This window comes from Rutidosis leptorrhynchoides, chromosome 8 (assembly GCF_046630445.1).
Source record: "Rutidosis leptorrhynchoides isolate AG116_Rl617_1_P2 chromosome 8, CSIRO_AGI_Rlap_v1, whole genome shotgun sequence".
Lineage (NCBI taxonomy): Eukaryota > Viridiplantae > Streptophyta > Magnoliopsida > Asterales > Asteraceae > Rutidosis > Rutidosis leptorrhynchoides.
Genome location: NC_092340.1, coordinates 93,955,369 through 93,982,965, shown reverse-complemented (window position 1 = coordinate 93,982,965; position 27,597 = coordinate 93,955,369).

The window sequence follows — 27,597 nt, the reverse complement described above, 5'->3', positions numbered from 1 at the left end:
ATGTTGATGAAGCAGCAAGAACTGTAAATGACCTTAACAGCCAAAAGTTTGATGATAACGAATAGTGTGTTGGCAAAGCTCAGAAAAAGAGAAGATTTGGTACTGAAAAACGGTTGAGCAAACCATGAAGGAGGCTGTGGACAAATCACAAGGACAAATCTACCTTCAAAGAATCTAAATAATTCAGTGTCTACTGAAGTTGTTATCAAATACCTTGCTTCTCTCTCTAAATCTTTACGAACAAATCTTCTTCATCATCCATCGATATTGGAAATTCTAAGATATCATCGTATCTTTCATTATTAATATCCTCGATATTTTCGAAGATATTTTCATGACTATTCTTATCTAAAATAATTCATCTCTTCGCGCTATCTGCATTACATCATAAAAGAAACTGTTTTAGTTTCTAAATTCTGAAAAATTCAAATTTAAAATATGAATGTTTTTGAAGTAGTGTTGGGAACTGAAGCATGAGTTAGTATAATATAATGCCACTTGATCAACGTGATTATATTAAAGTAAGTCATGTTGAGTTTCTAAATGGAATGTGATGATTCACAAATCATAACGTCATCATGTGCTATGTTACGCGACTCTTACATTCTATCTAATATATAAACATATCAAGAACATAATTTCTTGATAGTTCTATCTTTTTTCTTAAATTCTGGTAATTTAACCAATCAAGATTATGCCATTACAATTTCTCTCTTAGAACATTAGCCATGTTCATTCGAAACTCCATATCTACGAATTCTGGACCGTTACTTGATGTGCTTAATGGATAGAAGAGAAAACAGAGCATAAAGCTTCGAAGTGTAAATGGGGGTATAAATTGCAGCAAATAGGAGAGAGCATTAACTATGGATGACAATGATTATAGGTGACAGAAGCAGGGACATCGAAATATAAGGGAAGATATAAAACCCAACAACAACGCAGAAATTACAAACCGTATATATCGATGCATATAGCTGAAGCGACCCGTCCTAATCCATCCGGACGAATTCCATATCGATTATAAACAATTCACAATAGTTGATTACATCGCGAGGTACTTGACCTCTATATGATACACTTTACAAACATTGCATTCGTTTTTGAAAAGACAATCTCTCATTACATCGAAAGTTGACTGCAGACATACCATTTCATAATATATCTAACTATAATTGACTTAATAATACTCTTGATGAACGCAACGACTCGAATGCAACGTCTTTTGAAATATGTCATGAATGACTCCAAGTAATATCTCTATAATGAGTAAATGCACAGCGGAAGATTTCTTTCATACCTGAGAATAAACATGCTTTAAAGTGTCAACCAAAAGGTTGGTGAGTTCATTAGTTTATCATAACAATCATTTCAATAGTTTAATAGACCACAAGATTTCATTTCTCATATTCTCATAAATATACGTCCCATGCATAGAGACAAAAATATCATTCATATGGATTGAGCACCTGGTAACCGACATTAACAAAATGCATATAAGAATATCCCCATCATTCCGAGATCCTCCTTCGGATATGATATAAATTTTGAAGTACTAAAGCATCCGGTACTTTGGATGGGGCTTGTTGGGCCCAATAGATCTATCTTTAGGATTCGCGTCAATTAGGGTGTCTGTTCCCTAATTCTTAGATTACCAGACTAAAAAAGGGGCATATTCGGTTTAATAATTCAACCATAGAATGTAGTTTCGATTTCTTGTGTCTATTTCGTAAAATACTTATAATAATAGCGCATGTATTCTCAATCCCAAAAATATATATTGCAAAAGCATTTAAAAAGGGAGCAAATGAAACTCACACATATAAATATTGTAAAACAGTTAATAAAGCATTTGCATGTATTCTCAGCCCAAAAATGTAAAGAGTAAAAAGGGCAAATGAAACTCACCTAATGTATTTTGTAGTAAAAATACATATGACTATATTGAACAATGCAGGGTTGGCCTCGGATTCACAAACCTATATCATTTGTATATTTATTAAAACATATACTTGTACTCGAATAAATATATATTATTCTTAGTGATATAATTATTATATTTGTTAATTTATAAGTTTCATTATTTATTTACATATTTTTATTTTGTACATAATAGTATTAATATAGTTAAGTTATGTATTTTAAATATATCTTTATATATATAATCTTCAATTTTATACTTATAATCTTAATCATGTCTTTTAACCTTTATTTTCATAATTGTAATCATTTTAATAATAATAGTAATATAGATATTACTAATAATAATAATAATAATGATAGTTCTATTGAAAACAGAATGGTAGTTTTAGTAATATTAGTCATATTGATAATAATAATATTAATAATGCTAATTATGTTAATAATAATAATAATAATAATGATAATATTTATAATAGTACATATGTTACTAATGATAATAATAGATTTTTATTATTTTCATAATAATCATAATCATAATAATAATAGTTTTAAGAAAAATGGTAATTTTAAAAGTTATGATTCTTTTAATAATAATGATTATAATACTTCTTCTATTTACAATAAGGATACTAAAAAATAATATTTATGAAAATATTAACAATTTGTATTATTTCATAATGATAGCAATATTAATAATCCTAATTATAACAATAATAATAATAACTAGTAGTTCATAATTAATATTAATAATAATTATAATAACACTAATAGTAATAATTATAATACTTGTAATAAAACTAATTAATAATAACGACATTAATAATAATAATAATAATAATAACCCTAATAATAATAATAATAATAATAATAGAAATAGGAATAAGAAATGTATACCCTTCTAAAAATATTTTTCTAAAAAGAATTGCTCCAGACAGGACTCGAACCCGAGACCTCTCGAATATCGTAAACACCCATAACCATCGAACTGTCATTTCTTTTCTGATTAAAACCCATCCCATAACTTAATATATTTTATCTGTTTCCTTTCTTCCTCACCAATATGAAGTCGACCAGAGACCAAGAGAAAACGAAAATCATTACAACAAGTTTAAAGTTTGAATTAAGCTTGTAACTGAAACAGAAACGATTTATAATTGTTTCAGTTAAATAAAAAAAATATATAGAATATGACCTGCTGTATCGTAAATAAAATAAATAGAACTCGTTAATTGATTTCGATTTTTAGAACGTTTTAGCCAAAGATTATAACACCAAATATATTTCAAATCACCTCTAGAAACTATAGAAATTATCAATTTAATTCAATTTGAAACAGAAATTTCGAATTTAGCTGAAGAACAAAAGTTGACTTTTTTTTGAAATATAACATTGACCTCAGAATTCTACTTCGATACATAAAATTAGAACTTGAAACTTTGCAAGAAGTTGAATTGAATGATTCCTAACCACTTTGCATTAATACTTTTTGAAATTTGTTAATAAATCGATCTGTTTGAAAAATCAAAGCAAGAACAGGGTAATACCTTTGTTCTTCCATTTTTCTGGTTTAATTACGATTGAATAAAGGTTGTAATAGTTCTTAATTTATGATGACCATTTATAGATGAATGACTTAGTCCGTATAAATGCGTAATTCATTTGTTTTGTAGTCAGAAGAGAGTCGACAGATTAAATCACGCAAAGAAGAAAAGAAAAAGAATAAAAAAAATAAAAAGTAAAATCAGACAAGGACTTGAATGGATTCGTACACTGTAATTGATACTGAAAGCTAACAAATTTAGACAAGAACAAAACTTAGCTAAAGTTTGATAAGAACCTGTAACAGATTGTACGATATGTTGAATTTTATAATTAATAAATTAAATATATTAATAATAATAATAAATAAATAATAATACAGATTTCTTAATATATATATATATATATATATATATGATATATCTGTATTTAACGCCTATATATTTATATATATCTGTATATATATATTTGTATTTACATATCTCTGTATTTGTATATCTCTTATATTTATTTATTTTAATAGTTTATAATTAATCATAATATTAAGTAATACTCTTAATATTATACTTAAGAATAGATAATAATGCAAATTTATAATAATATAATAATAAAAAATAATACTAGTGATGATTATAATAGTTACTATAAAATGTATAATAATAACAATAATCCTAATTATGATAATATTAGTAATAATAGTATAACAATTTATATTTACATCCATTTTCATAATAACATTAATGATACTATTGTAGATGTTAATTATGAAAGTAATAATATTATTACTATAACAATTATAGTTTAATTTATAATTAAATTTTCTATATCAGATATTAACATTACATGTTATTAATTATATGATATATATATATATATATATATATATAATGCTAATAATAATACTTAATGTCAATACTTAAATATAATAATTCTTAATTCAATTGATTAAATATTATTATTTCCAATTATTATATTTATTTACATTTATGTATGTATACACATGTACATATTTATTTACAAATAATTTATTCGTGAATCGTCGGGATTAGTCAAAGGGTAATTGAATATATGACTATAGTTTCAAACTTTTCGAGACTCAACATTATAGATTTTGCTTATCGTGTCGAAATCATAATAAGATGAAGTTTAAATTTGGTCAAAAATTGCCGGGTAGTCACAGTACCTACCCGTTAAAGAAATTTCGTCCCGAAATTTGAGTGAGGTCATCATAGCTAACATTAAAAACATTTTCATGACGAATTTGAGCTGATAAATAGAATTTTATTACTGTTGAGTAATATGGATAAGATAATTCGATTACTCGAAGAGTACGAGTGAAGCTATCACCAAATAGTGAAATGAGAAAGACATGTTTTAAAAGGAACCGTTCATATACATTATAAACGATTCACATTAGTTGATTACATTGCGAGGTATTTGACCTCTATATGATACATTTTACAAACATTGCATTCATTTTTAAAAGACAAACTTTCTTTACAAAAAAAATTGACAGGCATGCATACCATTTCATAATATCCACTATCCAACTATAAATTGATTTAATAATAATCTTTGATGAACTCAATGACTCGAATGCAACGTTCTTCAAAATATGCTATGAAAGACTCCAAGTAATATCTTTAAAATGAGCAAATGCACAGCGGAAGATTTCTTTAACACCTGAGAATAAACATGCTTTAAAGTGTCAACCAAAAGGTTGGTGAGTTCATTAGTTTATCATAATCATTTATTTCCATCATTTTAATAGACCACAAGAATTTAATTTTCAGTTCTCATAAATATACATCCCATGCATAGAGACAAAAATAATCATTCATATGTTGAACACCTGGTAACCGACATTAACTAGATACATATAAGAATATCCCCTATCATTCCGGGATCCTCCTTCGGACATGATATAAATTTCGAAGTACTAAAGCATCCAGTACTTTGGATGGGGTTTGTTAGGCCCAATAGATCTATCTTTAGGATTCGCGTCAATTAGGGTGTCTGTTCCCTAATTCTTAGATTACCAGACTTTAATAAAAAGGGGTACATTCGATTTCGATAATTCAACCATAGAATGTAGTTTCAATTACTTGTGTCTATTTCATCAAACATTTATAAAAGCGCATGTATTCTCAGTCCCAATTATAAAGGGTAAAAAGGCAAATGAAACTCACCATACTGTATTTCGTAGTAAAAATACATATAACGTCATTGAACAAGTGCAAGGTTGGCCTCGGATTCACGAACCTAAATTAATTATATATATTTATGTGTTGGTCAATATTTGTCTAACAAATTAGGTCAAGTCATAGTGTACCACAATCCTAATGCTCGAGACTAATACGCAAAAGTCAACAAAAGTAAATTTAACTCAAAATAATTTCCAAAAATCTATACATGATTAATATATAGTTTAAATATCACCGTTTTATATTTTTAAATATTTTTAAAAGATTTATTAGAGTAAATAATATAATTTATTTATTAATAAATAAAATTTTATATTAAATTTATATAATAAAATATACTTTTATATATATTAAGTAATAAAATTTATAGGGTTCATTTAATATTATAAAGATAATATGATAGGTATTATTAAAGTAAGTTATTACACGTAGTAAAATATGTTTGTATCACATATTTATTTGATAAAATAATATCTATAATGATAGTAAGTAAAAGTTGTATTATATTGTAATGATAATTATTATTATAAAAATATCAATATTTATAATTACTAAGATGACATTATGATAAAACGATAATTCTAATTATGATAACTTTAATATTTACGATAATTTTTAATATTATCTTTAAAATAATAATTCTATTTAAAATAATAATAATAATGATATTTTATAGTAACAATGACATTTCTATTAAAATGATAATTTTTGTTAAAATGATAGTTTTAATACTAACTATACTTTTAATAATAATAGTAATGATAAAAATAATAAGAACGATAATTTTATCTAAATCAATATCTTATAATATTTTAATTTCATCATGATACTCTTACCCATTATTTCCTAATCGTTTCGTTTAATAGCTTTTAATCGTCTTTTATATCGTGTTCATAATAATGATAATAATAGTAATCAAAATAATTAGGTGTTACAAATATTTGTTTTAATTACACTAATATTAATAATGATAGTTACTATAACATTATTAACGATAATAGTAATAATTATCTTAATGATAATATAGTAATAATAATAACAATAACAATAACCATTTTTAAATAATGATATACATATTAATAATGATAATAATAATAATACCAATAATAATAATAATAATAATAATAATAATTGGATAATAATAATACTAATTATAACTTTAACGATAATAACGATAGTAATAATAAAAAAAATAACAATTTTTAATGATAAATCCCTTTTATTGATAAAGATAATAATAATGATAATAATAAGATAAAACTAGAACGACGATAAAAACGACGATAATAATAATCATTTTTAATAAAAATATCGAAAATTCAATTGATTATAACTTCTAATCCGTTCATTGAAACCATTTGATATCTAAAGGAAATGTTGTTAATTTTTCGCTAGCTTTCCAAGGACATGCATATCTTATACCTTATCTCAACTGCAAGTGTAACTAATTCAAGATTCAACCTAACCTGTCTAAGGGCAATATCAAAAGTACAAGCATGCATAATCCTAAATACTCGAGCACTAGTCAGGGATACACTATTAGTATGTAAAAGTTAAATTATGAGTACTCACGTATCAATATTGAGATTCAATATTGCAGGAAAGGTACGTAGACGCAACGAAAATGATAAACACTATATTGACCTCACGAGCATACCCATGAACCATACTCAATCACCTCCATAGCTATAACCCATAATTTCCTTAATCCTATCCCACTCGAAAAACAATTTTGAAATCACTCGGACAGCACTCCGTCGTAATATTTTATGTATACTATTAATATCTTGAAATAATATGGAGTAAATATATATATGTAAATCGATTGAGAGAGTTTAGAGAAAAATATTTTCAAGTTTCTATGAAATAATGAAACCTATTGACTTCTGTTTATAATAGATTTTTGAATTATTAAAGTGAATTATTAAAGTATGAATTATTAAAGTGAATTATTAAAGTATGAATTATTAAAGTGAATTATTAAAGTATGAATTATTAAAGTATGAATTATTAAAGTGAATTATTAAAGTATAAATTATTAAAGTGAATTATTAAAGTTAAAGTAAAGTAAAAATAAAGTAAAGGTAAAGTTTAAGTATAGTAAAAGTATAAAACTATGTACGTATAATACGCGTATAAATATATATTATATTAATTTAAAACGTTATATATATTTAATAAAATAAAATATAAATATCGTTATCTTTATCATACTAGTTAAGTAATGAGTTGTCAAAATTGGTTCTAGATATTTATAAAAGTTATATACGTTTTAATAATAAAGTTCTTTTTAAGCTGAAAACGTTTTTGTACGTTTGAAACTAAATAGATCAATCGAGTCTTTATGAGATTCAATCTTCCACTATCCTTTGTCTAGTTCTCAATGATTGACAATTTGGTCTTATTTATAAATCACTTTACCATTTTCTGAATACTGTTAAAATTGAAAGATTTCTCAAATCAACGTGAGCCTTTTAACAGAGACTTGTAATCATAATTCAATATATCTGATAATTCAATCATTTGATCTTATCTTCTAATTCCATTGATAAACATTTTGAAACAGATACAATCAAATAAAGTATTTAATCTAATATTTTGTTACGTTTCAAGTTATAATATATATACACATATACATATATAATCATATTCGTTTAATGGTTCGTGAATCGTTGGAACTTGGTCGAGGTTGAATGAATGTATGAACATAGTTTAAAATTCTTGAAATTTGACTTAACAAATATTGCTTATCGTGTCGGAAACATATAAAGATTAAAGTTTAAATTTGGTTGGAAATTTCTGGGTTGTCACAGTACCTACCCGTTAAAGAAATTTCGTCCCGAAATTTGAGTGGAAAGGTCGTGAATGATAATAAGTATGTTTTCATGATGCATACGGGCTGAAAATTAGAGTTTTATCATCAGCGAATAATTTGGATAAACAATCCATTTATATGAAGAGTACGAATGAAGCTAACATAGAAGAGTGAAATGAGTAAGTGTAGATTCATCTTATCATTTGACGTAGATATGATTGATTCCCAGATTTTAAGGGATTTGAAGAAAATCTTCTTAATAAGACTTGACTCTCCGGTAATCAAGGGAATTAGGATCCGCTGTAAATGCGATCGTCCATTTTAATTGTTCTGTCAGAGATTTTCTTATAAATTCACCTCCTTCGTTTCCTTACAACTCACACCTTCTGTTGATGCATTTTATGCAAGTCCCTAGACATCTACCCACGTCCATTGCAGGTACAACAGTTTACAGGCCACCATGATTGCTCGTTATTATCCTGTCCGTATTTGTATGTGGTTACAGGAACTGCAGGATTGAGATTTAGATGTTTGACTATGTTAGACTTAGTCAGACGTACGAGTGAAGCCTCACTAGTATAGCTGACATGCTCATACGCACGGTTGATGCTGAGCTAAGTCACAATTACAACCTAAATGAGAAGACACGAGTGAGTGATCACCCGTACGGCTGATGAAGCCAATTCCTACGTGTGATGAATGAATCGTATGGGTGAGTCAACAGCAGGGGTATATAAAGTCTTATGTTCTTCATTTTAGGTTAAGCCTCTCATTTGTTACACACACTCAGATCTAGTGAGCTCCTCCGATTCTCTCTCAGTCCAAATCACCCAGGTGGTGAATAATAGCTCTAGGTGTTGATCTAATCACACTTGATTTAGTTGTGGTTTGACTAAATTAATCAAAAAAAAAAAAAAAACTTAACCTATTCACTAAAGGGTTTGATTCACTTATTCCGCCATTGTGTGAGTTAAATCTGTTGATTTCTAAGTTCCTAGTCATGTTTCATCACCTTCTATTATTTCCCCCTCAACTCATATTTTAAAGTATTCATCAATATGCTCCATCCAGTTCTGATTCTCGATATACTTCTAACTTTCATATCGGTCATTCTTCTTTTTCATCTACCGCCAGAAGAATCTATTTACTCTTCTACTATACTCTTAGGTTTATAGTGTTTCTAGTTCTCTCGTGTCTTTATATTGCTATATGCATCGATATATATGGTTTATAATTTCTGGTTTATCGTTGAGCTTTATATGTTCCCTTATATTTCAAAGTCTCTGCTTCTGTCTTCTATAATCATTATCATTCACAGTTAATGCTCTCTTTTATTTGCTGCAATTTATACCCCAATTTCTATTTCGGAGGTTTATCCTTTCGTTTCTTCTTCTTGCGATTAAGCACCGCTTGTAATGGTCCAGAATTCACAGATATGAATTTCGGAATGAACATTGTTAATGTTCTAGGAAGGAAATTGTGATGGCACGATCTTGACTTGTCAAATTACTAGAATACCTTGGAAAAGGCCGAATCATCAAGAAATATTTTCTTGATATTTTAGAGGTTAAATAGAATACAAGAGTCGTATAACATGGCACATGATGATGTTATGATCTGTGAATCATCACGTTCCATTTAGAAACTCAGCATGACTTACTGTAATATAATCACGTTGATCAAGTATCATTATATTATACTAATTCATGCTTCAGTTTCCAACACTACTTCAAAATATTCCTATTTTAAACTTGAATGTTTCAGAATTTAGAAACTAAAATAGTTTCTTTTATGATGTAATACAGATAGCGCGAAGAGGTAAATGATTTCAAATAAGAAAAATTAAGAAAATATCTTCAGAAATATGGAGGATATTTATAATGAAAGATATGATGATATTTTAGAATTTCTAATATCAGAGGATGATGAAGAATATTGTCCGCAGGGGTTTAGAGTCAGGAGCAAGGTATTCATTAATGACTTCAGCAGGTACTGAATCATTTGGATCCTTTGAAGTCAGGTTCAGTCTTTGTAATTTGTCCACAGCCTCCTTCCTACTTTGCTCAATCTGTTTTCCAGTTCCAAAACTTCTCTTTTTCTGCGCTTTGCTAGCACACTTCATCATTATCATCCAGCTTTTACCGTTTAAAGTCGTTTATAGTTTTTGCTGCTTCATCAGTATTTTTTCCATTTTCGGAGAACCAATTCGTAGTTCGGAGTGTTTTTCAGAAACTTCACATTCAAATTAAGTCCAGAAGATAGACGTTATATATACACATATAACTGTTGGCGTAGACATGCTGCGAGATTTCAAAATACTGATTGCTAATTCCCAATGATTCGTATGGCAATTCTCATTACAAGATGCGAATGAGTAAATGATGAGGTTTCAATAAATAATTATAATGACTCTTTGGAGAGGCTAAAGTCAAAGGGTAATGAAGTTGTTGGTACATCTGCTAATAATGTAGTGGAATGTAAAGGTTCCTTGGTAACGATGGTGTATATCTCAAGGTTATAATAAGGTTAGTCTGACTGAAAAGTCGAAGTTGACTTGCTGGAGCTGTGACAAAACTGGCTACTTTGAATAGGAGTTGCAAAGTTATTTTTGCTAATAAATGCCAAAGAATCTGACGCGGATACGTTGTTTAAACTTTTACTTTGGTTTCAAGAGTTTTTCGAATACATAACTGTGGGTAACATGTGGTTGGATCATCATCTCGATTGCTCATCATTCGAAGTGTCTTCAGAAATTTTCGAAGGGTTTGAACACAGATTGTAATCGTTAACATACATTTGATGTTCTAACATAGTTTTGAAGTAAAAATATAGCTTGTGAAAGATGTAAGGATCTAAGAGTGATGATTTTGGTCATATCTCGAGTTGAATTTTGAGATTTCAAAATCAGAATATGTAATTAAATTTTGAATGAGTATGGTTGTTTTGATTTCTATAAAAGAATGTATACTGTTGTGAAAGTAGGGAGTATAATGGATGATTTGCTGAATCAGATTTGAAGAATGTAACATATTATTTGTGAATTTATATATCTCTCGGGTATTACCTACCCGTTAAAAAAAATTTTCACAATTAATATTTTGTACAAAAGAATTTTATTACAGTCTTTATGAAAATATATATATGTATATTTTCTTCAGATGTAACATAGATTTAATGAGTTAATGTTAAATTAAACTCATTTGATTTACGGTTGAAACTAGAATTGAATAATCCCTAAAGACTTTAAAAAGTACATAACTTTTACGCAGTATTTCTTTAATGACATTGAAATTATGAATCAATACTTCGTTATTTGTTGATGTATGATGTTCGGTTCGTGGAATTCTTGTGAATTTCGCAAAGTACGAATGATGTTATCTGAAAAGTTTCGGGTACATCGATGATGAAAGTGTAAAATCAAATATATACTTGATTTATTATGAATTGGAATTTGTTGAATTGCGACAGAGATTGTAGTTAACGCTGGTTAAGTTGCGGCCGAAGGACGTACATTATTGCATATTTGTAATATGAATTAACCGAGTAGTTAAGATTCACACACAATAGCTTAGCACGGAAAGATTTATTTCAAAATATATATATATATATATATATATATATATATATATATATATATATATATATATATATATATATATATATATATATATATATATATATATATATATATATAATATACATATAATTTCTTCAGAGGGAATGAGTTAATTCTTCATAACTCGTTGATACAATATACACGTTATTGATTCGTAATGATGTCCACAGTGATTCTTGAACTGACAGAGTTTGTGATGTTATCGGTGTTGTTGATTCGGATGTTGACTGTACTGACGATGCTAGTAACACTGACGGTACTGTTGATGCTATTGGTAAAGCAAGTTTAGCTTGTTAATCACACACCATTTTTGTCAGGGTTTCTACTCTTTCTTCTATCATTTTGGTTCGCTTAACTGATTTATGGTTAGGGCTAGATTAGATAATCTCTAAGACTTTAGAGATTACATAATCACCGCAGAATGTTTCTCCAATGAAGTTATGAATTAATACTTCGTCAGTTATTGTTGTTGGTACTCCTTGGTATCTATGGTGCGTATGACGTTGATGCTCGTGGGACAGATTGTGAAGTTGAGGTTTACGACGCGGTTGAGGTTGGAGGTGGTAATGGTACTGTTGGCATTGATGATGGTGGTACTGGTTATGCTGCTGATGCTGCTGCTGGTGTTTGTAATCTCTGCACCATATTCTCCAAAGTCACTACCCGAGCGCGAAGCTCGTTGACTTCTTCTATTACACCGGGGTGATTGTCTGTTCGAACGAGCGGATAAATAAAATCTAAAATTTGATGTAAAATATAATCATGACGAGATACTCTGGAAATGAGCGAGAACATGGTATTTCGGACAGGTTCGCCGGTAAGTGCTTTAGGTTCTTCGTCAAGAGGGCAATGTGGTGGATGGAAGGGATCACCTTCTTCTTGTCTCCAATGATTGAGGAGGCTACGAACCCATCCCCAATTCATCCAGAATAGGTGATGACTGATTGGTTGATCTATTTCGGTCACACTGCTTTCGGAGCTTGAATGGGATTCCATTTCGGAATCTGAGTGACTTGAACTGATGACGAATTCCATTTCGTACGATTGGATAAAGGATTTTATTTTTTCGATATGAAATGATTTTGGCTAACGGATGGTATTCTAATTATATAGAATATATATATATATATATATATCAAAAGATTTCGTAGATTACGGAGGACTTTGCGGGATATGTCAGGCAAAGTTTAAAGTAACAGATACGATAAGATATGATTTAGCAGATATGCTAAGATATGAATTTATATCTATATACTATTCATGCAATCAATGCAGCAAGACGTGTCTTAGACTAAAAATGATAAGCAGGTAATTTCCTGAGGATGATAAGTAGTTAATTTTCGACACAAAATGATAAGAAAAACTTTTGACATGCAGACACGGTCGAAGTCCAGACTCACTAATGCATCCTATCGACTTATCAGTTAGACACACTAATGCAGACCTGGTTCGCTAAGACCACCACTCTGATACCAACTGAAAGGACCCGTTCATATACATTATAAACGATTCACAATAGTTGATTACATTGTGAGGTATTTGACCTCTATATGATACATTTTACAAACATTGCATTCGTTTTTAAAAGACAAACTTTCTTTACATCGAAAATTGACAGGCATGCATACCATTTCATAATATCCACTATCCAACTATAAATTGATTTAATAATAATCTTTGATGAACTCAATGACTCGAATGCAACGTTCTTCGAAATATGCTATGAAAGACTCCAAGTAATATCTTTAAAATGAGCAAATGCACAGCGGAAGATTTCTTTAACACCTGAGAATAAACATGCTTTAAAGTGTCAACCAAAAGGTTGGTGAGTTCATTAGTTTATCATAATCATTTATTTCCATCATTTTAATAGACCACAAGAATTTCATTTTCAGTTCTCATAAATATACGTCCCATGCATAGAGACAAAAATAATCATTCATATGGTGAACACTGTAGTGACCCGAACTTTTCCATGTTTATATATATTAATTGAGATTGATATTTATATGATTAAATGTTTCCAACATGTTAAGCAATCAAACTTGTTGAGACTTGATTAATTGAAATATGTTTCATATAGACAATTGACCACCCAAGTTGACCGGTGATTCACGAACGTTAAAACTTGTAAAAACTATATGATGACATATATATGGATATATATATATATATATATATATATATATATATATATATATATATATATATATATATATAGTTAACATGATACTATGATAAGTAAACATATTATTAAGTATATTAACAATGAACTACATATGTAAAAACAAGACTACTAACTTAATGATTTTTAAACGAGACATATATGTAACGATTATCGTTGTAAAGACATTTAATGTATATATATCATATTAAGAGATATTCATACATGATAATATCATGATAATATAATAATTTAAAATCTCATTTGATATTATAAACATTGGGTTAACAACATTTAACAAGATCGTTAACCTAAAGGTTTCAAAACAACACTTACATGTAACGACTAACGATGACTTAACGACTCAGTTAAAATGTATATACATGTAGTGTTTTAATATGTATTTATACACTTTTGGAAGTCTTCAATACACTTATAAAAATACTTCTACTTAACAAAAATGCTTACAATTACATCCTCGTTCAGTTTCATCAACAATTCTACTCGTATGCACCAGTATTCGTACTCGTACAATACACAGCTTTTAGATGCATGTACTATTAGTATATACACTCCAATGATCAGCTCTTAGCAGCCCATGTGAGTCACCTAACACATGTGGGAACCATCATTTGGCAACTAGCATGAAATATCTCATAAAATTACAAAAATATGAGTAATCATTCATGACTTATTTACATGAAAACAAAATTACATATCCTTTATATCTAATCCATACACCAACGACCAAAAACACCTACAAACACTTTCATTCTTTAATTTTCTTCATCTAATTGATCTCTCTCAAGTTCTATCTTCAAGTTCTAAGTGTTCTTCATAAATTCTACAAGTTCTAGTTACATAAAATCAAGAATACTTTCAAGTTTGCTAGCTCACTTCCAATCTTGTAAGGTGATCATCCAACCTCAAGAAATCTTTGTTTCTTACAGTAGGTTATCATTCTAATACAAGGTAATAATCATATTCAAACTTTGATTTAATTTCTATAACTATAACAATCTTATTTCAAGTGATGATCTTACTTGAACTTGTTTTCGTGTCATGATTCTGCTTCAAGAACTTCGAGCCATCCAAGGATCCGTTGAAGCTAGATCCATTTTTCTCTTTTTCAGTAGGTTTATCCAAGGAACTTAAGGTAGTAATGATGTTCATAACATCATTCAATTCATACATATAAAGCTATCTTATTCGAAGGTTTAAACTTGTAATCACTAGAACATAGTTTAGTTAATTCTAAACTTGTTCGCAAACAAAAGTTAATCCTTCTAACTTGACTTTAAAAATCAACTAAACACATGTTCTATATCTATATGATATGCTAACTTAATGATTTAAAACCTGGAAACACGAAAAATACCGTAAAACCGGATTTACGCCGTCGTAGTAACACCGCGGGCTGTTTTGGGTTAGTTAATTAAAAACTATGATAAACTTTGATTTAAAAGTTGTTATTCTGAGAAAATTATTTTTATTATGAACATGAAACTATATCCAAAAATTATGGTTAAACTCAAAGTGGAAGTATGTTTTCTAAAATGGTCATCTAGACGCCGTTCTTTCGACTGAAATGACTACCTTTACAAAAATGACTTGTAACTTATTTTTCTGACTATAAACCTATACTTTTTCTATTTAGATTCATAAAATAGAGTTCAATATGAAACCATAGCAATTTGATTCACTCAAAACGGATTTAAAATGAAGAAGTTATGGGTAAAACAAGATTGGATAATTTTTCTCATTTTAGCTACGTGAAAATTGGTAACAAATCTATTCCAACCATAACTAAATCAACTTGTATTGTATATTATGTAATCTTGAGATACCATAGACACGTATACAATGTTTCGGCCTATCATGTTGACACATCTATATATATTTCGGAACAACCATAGACACTCTATATGTGAATGTTGGAGTTAGCTATACAGGGTTGAGGTTGATTCCAAAATATATATAGTTTGAGTTGTGATCAATACTGAGATACGTATACACTGGGTCGTGGATTGATTCAAGATAATATTTATCGATTTATTTCTGTACATCTAACTGTGGACAACTAGTTATAGGTTACTAACGAGGACAGCTGACTTAATAAACTTAAAATATCAAAATATATTAAAAGTGTTGTAAATATATTTTGAACATACTTTGATATATATGTATATAATGTTATAGGTTCGTGAATCAACCAGTGGCCAAGTCTTACTTCCCGACGAAGTAAAAATCTGTGAAAGTGAGTTATAGTCCCACTTTTAAAATCTAATATTTTTGGGATGAGAATACATGCAGGTTTTATAAATGATTTACAAAATAGACACAAGTACGTGAAACTACATTCTATGGTTGAATTATCGAAATCGAATATGCCCCTTTTTATTAGGTCTGGTAATCTAAGAATTAGGGAACAGACACCCTAATTGACGCGAATCCTAAAGATAGATCTATTGGGCCTAACAAACCCCATCCAAAGTACCGGATGCTTTAGTACTTCGAAATTTATATCATATCCGAAGGGTGTCCCGGAATGATGGGGATATTCTTATATATGCATCTTATTAATGTCGGTTACCAGGTGTTCACCATATGAATGATTTTTATCTCTATGTATGGGATGTGTATTGAAATATGAAATCTTGTGGTCTATTATTATGATTTGATATATATATAGGTTAAACCTATAACTCACCAACATTTTTGTTGACGTTTTAAGCATGTTTATTCTCATGTGATTATTAAGAGCTTCCGCTGTCGCATACTTAAATAAGGACGAGATTTGGAGTCCATGCTTGTATGATATTGTGTAAAAACTGCATTCAAGAAACTTATTTTGTTGTAACATATTTGTATTGTAAACCATTATGTAATGGTCGTGTGTAAACAGGATATTTTAGATTATCATTATTTGATAATCTACGTAAAGCTTTTTAAACCTTTATTGATGAAATAAAGGTTATGGTTTGTTTTAAAATGAATGCAGTCTTTGAAAAATGTCTCATATAGAGGTCAAAACCTCGCAACGAAATCAATTAATATGGAACGTTTTTAATCAATAAGAACGGGACATTTCAAACACCTGGTAACCGACATTAACTAGATACATATAAGAATATCCCCTATCATTCCGGGATCCTCCTTCGGACATGATATAAATTTCAAAGTACTAAAGCATCCAGTACTTTGGATGTGGTTTGTTAGGCCCAATAGATCTATCTTTAGGATTCGCGTCAATTAGGGTGCTTGTTCCCTAATTCTTAGATTACCAGACTTTAATAAAAAGGGGCACATTCGATTTCGATAATTCAACCATAGAATGTAGTTTCAATTACTTGTGTCTATTTCATCAAACATTTATAAAAGCGCATGTATTCTCAGTCCCAAATATGAAGGGTAAAAAGGCAAATGAAACTCACCATACTGTATTTCGTAGTAAAAATACATATAACGTCATTGAACAAGTGCAAGGTTGGCCTCGGATTCACGAACCTAAATTAATTATATATATTTATGTTTGGTCAATATTTGTCTAACAAATTAGGTCAAGTCATAGTGTACCACAATCCTAATGCTCGAGACTAATATTCAAAAGTCAACAAAAGTAAATTTAACTCAAAATAATTTCCAAAAATCTATACATGATTAATATATAGTTTAAATATCATCGTTTTATATTTTTAAATATTTTTAAAAGATTTATTACAGTAAATAATATAATTTATTTATTAATAAATAAATAAAATTTTATATTAAATTAATATATTAAAATATACTTTTATATATATTAAGTAATAAAATTTATAGGGTTCATTTAATATTATAAAGATAATATGATAGGTATTATTAAAGTAAGTTATTACACGTAGTAAAATATGTTTGTATCACATATTTATTTGATAAAATAATATCTATAATTATAGTAAGTAAAAGTTGTATTATATTGTAATAATAATTATTATTATAAAAATATCAATATTTATAATTACTAAGATGACATTATGATAAAACGATAATTCTAATTATGATAACTTTAATATTTATGATAATTTTTAATATTATCTTTAAAATAATAATTCTATTTAAAATAATAATAATAATAATGATATTTTATAGTAACAATGACATTTCTATTAAAATGATAATTTTTGTTAAAATGATAGTTTTAATACTAACTATACTTTTAATAATAATAGTAATGATAAAAAAAATAAGAACGATAATTTTATCTAAATCAATATCATATAATATTTTAATTTCATCATGATACTCTTACCCATTATTTCCTAATCGTTTCGTTTAATAGCTTTTAATCGTCTTTTATATCGTGTTCATAATAATGATAATAATAGTAATCTAAATAATTAGGTGTTACAAATATTTGTTTTAATTACACTAATATTAATAATGATAGTTACTATAACATTATTAACGATAATACTAATAATTATGATAATATAGTAATAATAATAACAATAACAATAACTATTTTTAAATAATGATATATATATATATATATATATATATATATATATATATTAATAATGATAATAATAATAATACCAATAATAATAATAATAATAATAATAAAAATAATAATAATAATAATAATAATAATAATAATAATAATAATAATAATAATAATAATAATAATAATAATAATAATAATAATAATTGGATAATAATAATAATACTAATTATAACTTTAACGATAATAACGATAGTAATAATAAAAAAATAACAATTTTTAATGATAAATCCCTTTTATTGATAAAGATAATAATAATGATAATAATAAGATAAAACTAGAACGACGATAAAAACGATGATAATAATAATCATTTTTAATAAAAATATCGAAGATTCAATTGATTATAACTTCTAATCCGTTCATCGAAACCATTCGATATCTAAAGGAAAAGTTCTTAATTTTTCGCTAGCTTTCCAAGGACATGCATATCTTATACATTATCTCAACCGCAAGTGTAACTAATTCAAGATTCAACCTAACCTGTCTAAGGGCAATATCAAAAGTACAAGCATGCATAATCCTAAATACTCGAGCACTAGTCAGGGATACACTATTAGTATGTAAAAGTTAAATTATGAGTACTCACGTATCAATATTGAGATTCAATATTGCAGGAAAGGTACGTAGACGCAACGGAAATGATAAACACTATATTAACCTCACGAGCATACCCATGAACCATACTCAATCACCTCCATAGCTATAACCCATAATTTCCTTAATCCTATCCCACTCGAAAAATAATTTCGAAATCACTCGGACAGCACTCCGTCGTAATATTTATGTATACTAATAATATCTTGAAATAATACGGAGTAAATATATATATGTAAATCGATTGAGAGAGTTTAGAGAAAAATATTTTCAAGTTTCTATGAAATAATGAAACCTATTGAATTCTATTTATAATATATTTTTGAATTATTAAAGTGAATTATTAAAGTATGAATTATTAAAGTGAATTATTAAAGTATGAATTATTAAAGTATGAATTATTAAAGTATGAATTATTAAAGTGAATTATTAAAGTATGAATTATTAAAGTGAATTATTAAAGTTAAAGTAAAGTAAAAATAAAGTAAAGGTAAAGTTTAAGTATAGTAAAAGTATAAAACTATGTACGTATAATACGCGTATAAATATATATAATATTAATTTAAATCGTTATATATAGTTAATAAAATAAAATATAAATATCGTTATCTTTATCATACTAGTTAAGTAATGAGTTGTCAAAATTGGTTCTAGATATTTATAAAAGTTATATACGTTTTAATAATAAAGTTCTTTTTAAGCTGAAAACGTTTTTGTACGTTTGAAACTAAATAGATCAATCGAGTCTTTATGAGATTCAATATTCCACTATCCTTTGTCTAGTTCTCAATGATTGACAATTTGTTCTTATTTATAAATCACTTTACCATTTTCTGAATATTGTTAAAATGGAAAGATTTCTCAAATCAACGTGGGCCCTTCAACAGAGACTTGTAATCATAATTCAATATATCTGATAATTCAATCATTTGATCTTATCTTCTAATTTCATTGATAAACATTTTGAAACAGATACAATCATATAAAGTATTTAATCTAATATTTTTTTACGTTTCAAGTTATAATATATATACACATATACATATATAATCATATTCGTTTAATGGTTTGTGAATCGTTGGAACTTGGTCGAGGTTGAATGAATGTATGAACATAGTTTAAAATTCTTGAAATTTGACTTAACAAATATTGCTTATCGTGTCGGAAACATATAAAGATTAAAGTTTAAATTTGGTTGGAAATTTCAGGGTTGTCACATGTTTCATCATAACTTTTGACTAGTCATGGTGGAATTTAGAAAATAAGGCACGTCTTAACTTTTGACTGAGCCAGGGTTGAATTTAGAAAATAAGGTGTGTCTTAACTTCTGACATTGTCTTGATTGAATTTTCGGAATTCAAGGGATTTTAAGAAAATCTTCGAAATCTAAAAGATTTGATTCTTCGGTGAGTAAGGAAATTAAGATCTCTATAATTAAATACGGTGCTCTGCCTCGATTACTCTGTCTGCTATTTTCATTATAAATTAAACTTTTTCCGTTCCATAACTTTTACCATTCCTATACTCAATTCCCAAATTTAAAAGATTGTGAAAATGCTTAATCAAGTTCTGATCCTTGTCCTTATCCTGACTGTCGTAACAATCATTCTCCTTTTCCAACTTCCACAGGATGAATTTGTTTATTTCTACTATGCTCTAGGGATTATTGTATTTATAATCCTCCCGTGTCTTTATATTGCTATACACACTGATATCCACGGTTTGTAATTTCAATGTTGTTGTTGGGCTTTATATTCTCCCTTATATTTCAAAGTCCCTGCTTCTGTCTTCAATAATCATTGTCATTCACAGTTAATGTTCTCTCTTATTGCTGCAATTTATACCTCCTTTCTATTTCAGAGCTTCATGCTTTTGTTTTCTTTTCGCAAGTAATGGTCCAGAATTCGTAAGAATGGGGTTTCGAAAAAACTTTGTGTTCTAAGCAAGAAAGAACGTAATCACACACTTTGATTTGTCAAATTATCAGAATCACTGAGAATATAACTATCAAGATTATATTTTCTTGATATATTCAGAAGTTAAGTAGAATGAAAGAGTTATGTAACATGACACGCGATGATGTTTTGATCTGTGAATCATCACGTTCCATTAGAAACTCAGCATGACTTACTGTAATATAATCACGTTGATCAAGTGTCATTATATTATACTAACTCATGCATCAGTTCCTAACATTACTTCAATAACATTCATATTTTAAGCTCGAAAGTTTACAGAATATAGAAACTAACAGTTTCTATATGATGTAACACTGATAGCACGAAGAGATAATTAATATCGGACGAGAATATTTATGAAGATATCTTCAGAAATATTAAGGATATTTATAATGAAAGATACGATGATATCTTGGAATTTCCAAGTTCGAAGGTTGATGAAGAAATTTTTTTTTCCCGCAAGATTTTAACATGACTTCGGAGCAAGATATTCTCTAGAGATTTCAATGGATCCAGAATTACCTGGATTCTTTGAATAGAGGGTATGGTCCTTGTATTTGTCCTTGGTCTCCTTCGTGGTTAGCTCAATCCGTTTTCCAGTTCCAACGTTTCTGAGCTTTTTCGACATACTATTCTTTATCATCAAACTTCCGACGACTAAGGTCGTTTACGGTTGCCTACAGTTTCTGCTGCTTCATTCAGCTTTTTCAAAGTACAATGTATTGATTCGTAGGCTGGGTGCCCTTTTCAAAATTTCAGAATGGAAGAGATAAATGTTATATGGATACATATAACTTTTGATGTAGAAACGCTGCGAGATTTCAAAATACTAATTGCTGATTCTCGGTAACTGGTATGTCAATTCTCGTTACAAGTTGCGGATGTGTATATGATAGGGTTTTAATGAACAATTATAATGGTTCTTCGGAGAGTCTTACGCCAATGAGTAATGAAGTTGCTGGTAAGTTTACTACTAACGTGGTGGAATATAAACGATTCGTCAGTAATGATGACGAAAGGCAAACTCATATATCAAGGTTATAATAAGGTTGTTTTGAACGTAAAATCGAAGTTGACTTGATGGAGCTATGACAAAATTGGCTAATTTGGAAAGAGATTGCAAAGTTATTTTCGGTAATAATAACGCTAAAGGAATTAGCACAGCTACGCGTTAAACGTTTACTCAGTTTCCGAGAGTTTTTCAGATGCATAACTAAATGCATCAATCTTTTCTCTCGTAGATGAAGTGCGATTGGTTCATCCTCTCGTTTGAGATGTTTTCAAGAATCATGAAAGGTTTGAACGTAGGTTGGAATCGTCAAGATACAAATGAGGTTTAAGATGAAATCAAGTGGCAAACTTGAAGAATTGTTTAGTTTCATATGTTTTAATCAATATTTTAATTCATTTTAATTGTCCAATGTCGGCAGTACACAGTTGATAGTCCACAATTAACAGTCCAATAATTCATATATAGCTTAATATATAATATCCGAATTAATTAATACGTATCGTGACCCGTATACATCTCAGACTCGATCACAACTCAAACTATATATATTATTATAGAATCAACCTCAACCCTGTATAGCTAACTCCCGCATTACTGCATATAGAGTGTCTATGGTTATTCCAAATAATATATATAGATGTGTCGATTTGATATGTCAAAACCTTGTATACATGTCCCGATATTTAAAGTGCGTAAAATAAATAACAGAAATTAAATGACGATAAATAAAGTGCGTAAAGTAAATAACAGAAACTAAATGACGATAAATAAAATTGCGATAATTAAATTGCAATAAATAAACTACGATAAATAAAATGTAATCAGTTAGCTAGGAACAGTTAGCTAGGAACTGTTAGCGTGGATTCTTAACAAAATTTCAATTAGTTAATTCGTTTGTTTCTAACATATTTTATTTTGTCCAATGTTTTCTTCATTATGCCACTTGTTGGATTCCGGTAAGTCAAAATCCAAATATGAATTTGAATGAAAATGGTTATTCTGTGGTGAACGGATTCGTATATCTGTGGATGTAAGTAGAATAGTGAATGACTGTTGAATCAGATTCGAAGATTGTACAGTGTAACTTATTAATGTGAAATCTAAATATTTCTCGGGTATTACCTACCCGTTAAAATATTTTCATCATTAACAGTTTGTACAAAAGAACTTTTAATTACAATCTTTATGAAAATATATATACATATATATTTTCTTCAGATGTAACCATGGATTTAATGAGTTAATATGATATTAACTCATTTGTTTTACCGTTAAAACAAGAATATATAATCTCTAAAACATTAGAGATTACATAATCGCCATGTCGTACGAAGATAAATGATGTAGAACGATACGTAGAACGATGATTGTACTCGAAGTACAGAATGAGATGTTGAGACATGTGATGTTGAAACTTGGGTTGTTGATGGTACTATTGGTGCCGGTGATGTTGCTGAAGCTGATAAGTTTTGCACCATGTTTTCTAAATTGATTACTTGAGCGCGAAGCTCGTTGACTTCTTCTATTATTCCGGGATAATTGTCGGTTCGGACGAGCGGATGAATAAGATCTAGAATTTTATATAGAATATAATCGTGGTGAGATACTCTGAAAATGAATATGAGAATGGTGTTTCGAATAGGTTCGCCGGTAAGTGTTTCAGGTTCTTTGCCAAGAGTGCAGGTTGGTGAGTGGAAAGGATCGCCTTTTTCTCGTCTCCATCAGTTAAGTTGACTACGAACCCATAAGATGAATTAGGGATGGTTGACTGGTTGCTCCATTCCAGTTACACTGCTTTTGGAGTTCGAGTGGAAACCCATATCGGAATAGCTATCGGAATCTGAGGGACTCGAACTGGTTGAGGGATTCATCTTGTACGATCAGATGAAGGATTTTCGATAAGAAATAGATTATAGGATGTAGATTATTACCCTGCAATACATAATTTACATATGCATATATAATACTAAAATTCCATAAGTTACGGAGGAATCTACGGAAGTTGTCAGGCAAAGTCTACAGTAACAGATATGCTAAGATATGAATTTATCTATACACTGTCTATACAATAGAGGCAATAAGACGTGTCTAGACTTAAGGATGATAAGCGAATAATTTTCGACACTAATGATAAGCAAAACTTTTGACATGCAAACACGGTCGAAGTCCAGACTCACTAATGCCTCCTAACGACTATCAGTTAGACACATTAATGCAAGACCTGGTTCTGTAAGACCACCGCTCTGATACCAACTGAAGCTCATGTGGGGACTACCACCGTCCCACCCAGTGCCTTAACTATCCGGCGACCACTGAGTGTACCTCAGATACTAATTTTAGGGCCTGCCTCTCGGCAACTGCCAACCCTCGTAAGGGATCGCAAGGAGTAAGAGCCAATGCTTCGCCACAGGTCACACTGTGAGAACCTCCTTTACGACTAACCCGCCACACATGGACGTGGTTATACCAGCTCTGATACCAACTAAAGCGACCCGTCCTAATCCATCCAAAAGAAGTCCATATCGATTATAAACGATTCACAACAGTTGATTACATCGCGAGGTACTTGACCTCTATATGATACATTTTACAAATATTGCATTCGTTTTTGAAAAGACAATCTCTCATTACATCGAAAGTTGACTGCAGACATACCATTTCATAATATATCTAACTATAATTGACTTAATAATACTCTTGATGAACACAACGACTCGAATGCAACGTCTTTTAAAATATGTCATGAATGACTCCAAGTAATATCTCTATAATGAGCAAATGCACTGCGAAAGATTTCTTTCATACCTGAGAATAAACATGCTTTAAAGTGGCAACCAAAAGGTTGGTGAGTTCATTAGTTTATCATAACAATCATTTCAATAGTTTAATAGACCACAAGATTTCATTTCTCATATTCTCATAAATATACGTCCCATGCATAGAGACAAAAATATCATTAATATGGATTGAACACCTGGTAACCGACATTAACAAAATGAATATAAGAATATCCCCATCATTCCGGGATCCTCCTTTGGATATGATATAAATTTCGAAGTACTAAAGCATCCGGTACTTTGGATGGGGCTTGTTGGTCCCAATAGATCTATCTTTAGGATTCGCGTCAATTAGGGTGTCTGTTCCCTAATTCTTAGATTACCAGACTAAAAAAGGGGCATATTCGGTTTAATAATTCAACCATAGAATGTAGTTTCGATTTCTTGTGTCTATTTCGTAAAATAGTTATAATAATAGCGCATGTATTCTCAGTCCCAAAAATATATATTGCAAAAGCATTTAAAAAGGGAGCAAATGAAACTCACACATATAAATATTGTAAAACAGTTAATAAAGCATTTGCATGTATTCTCAGCCCAAAAATGTAAAGAGTAAAAAGGGTAAATGAAACTCACCTAATGTATTTTGTAGTAAAAATACATATGATTATATTGAACAATGCAGGGTTGGCCTCGGATTCACGAACCTATATCATTTGTATATTTATTAAAACATATACTTGTACTCAAATAAATATATATTATTCTTAGTGATATAATTATTATATTTGTTAATTTATAAGTTTCATTATTTATTTACATATTTTTATTTTGTACATAATAATATTAATATAGTTAAGTTATGTATTTTAAATATATCTTTATATATATAATCTTCAATTTTATACTTATAATCTTAATCATGTCTTTTAACCTTTATTTTCATAATTTTAATCGTTTTAATAATAATAGTAATATAGATATTACTGATAATAATAATGATAGTTCTATTGAAAACAGAATGATAGTTTTAGTAATATTAGTCATATTGATAATAATAACAACATTAATAATGCTAATTATGTTAATAATAATAATGATCATAATATTTATAATAGTACATATGTTACTAATGATAATAATAGATTTTTTATTATTTTCATAATAATCATAATCATAATAATAATTGTTTTAAGAAAAATGGTAATTTTAAAAGTTATGATTCTTTTAATAATAATGATTATAATACTTCTTCCATTTACAATAAGGATACTAGAAAATAATATTTATGAAAATATTAACAATTTGTATTATTTCATAATGATAGCAATATTAATAATCCTAATTATAACAATAATAATAACTAGTAGTTCATAATTAATATTAATAATAATTATAATAACACTAATAGTAATAATTATAATACTTGTAATAAAACTAATTAATAATAACAACATTAATAATAATAATAATAACACTAATAATAATAATAATAATAATAATAATAATAATAATAATAATAATAATAATAATAATAATAATAATAATAATAATAATAATAATAATAATAATAATAATAATAATAATAATAATAGAAATAGGAATAAGAAATGTATACCCTTCTCAAAATATTTTTCTAAAAAGAATTGCTACAGACAGGACTCGAACCCGAGACCTCTCGAATATCGTAAACACCCATAACCATCGAACTGTCATTTCTTTTCTGATTAAAACCCATCCCATAACTTAATATATTTTATCTGTTTCCTTTCTTCCTCACCAATATGAAGTCGACCAGAGACCAAGAGAAAACAAAAATCATTACAACAAGTTTAAAGTTTGAATTAAACTTGTAACTGAAACATAAACGATTTATAATTGTTTCACTTAAATAAGAAAAAAAATATATTTCGTAAATAAAATAAATAGAACTCATTAATTGATTTCGATTTTTAGAACGTTTTAGCCAAAGATTATAACACCAAATATATTTCAAATCACCTCTAGAAACTATAGAAATTATCAATTTAATTCAATTTGAAACAGAAATTTCGAATTTAGCTGAAGAACAAAAGTTGGCCTTTTTTTGAAATATAACATTGACCTCAGAATTCTACTTCGATACATAAAATTAGAACTTGAAACTTTGCAAGAAGTTGAATTGAATGATTCCTAACCACTTTGCATTAATACTTTTTGAAATTTGTTAATAAATCGATCTGTTTGAAAAATCAAAGCAAGAACAAGGTAATACCTTTGTTCTTCCATTTTTCTGGTTTAATTACGATTGAATAAAGGTTGTAATAGTTCTTAATTTATGATGACCATTTATAGATGAATGACTTAGTCCGTATAAATGTGTAATTCATTTGTTTTGTAGTCAGAAGAGAGTTGACAGATTAAATCACGCAAAGATGAAAAGAAAAAGAATAAAAAAAATAAAAAGTAA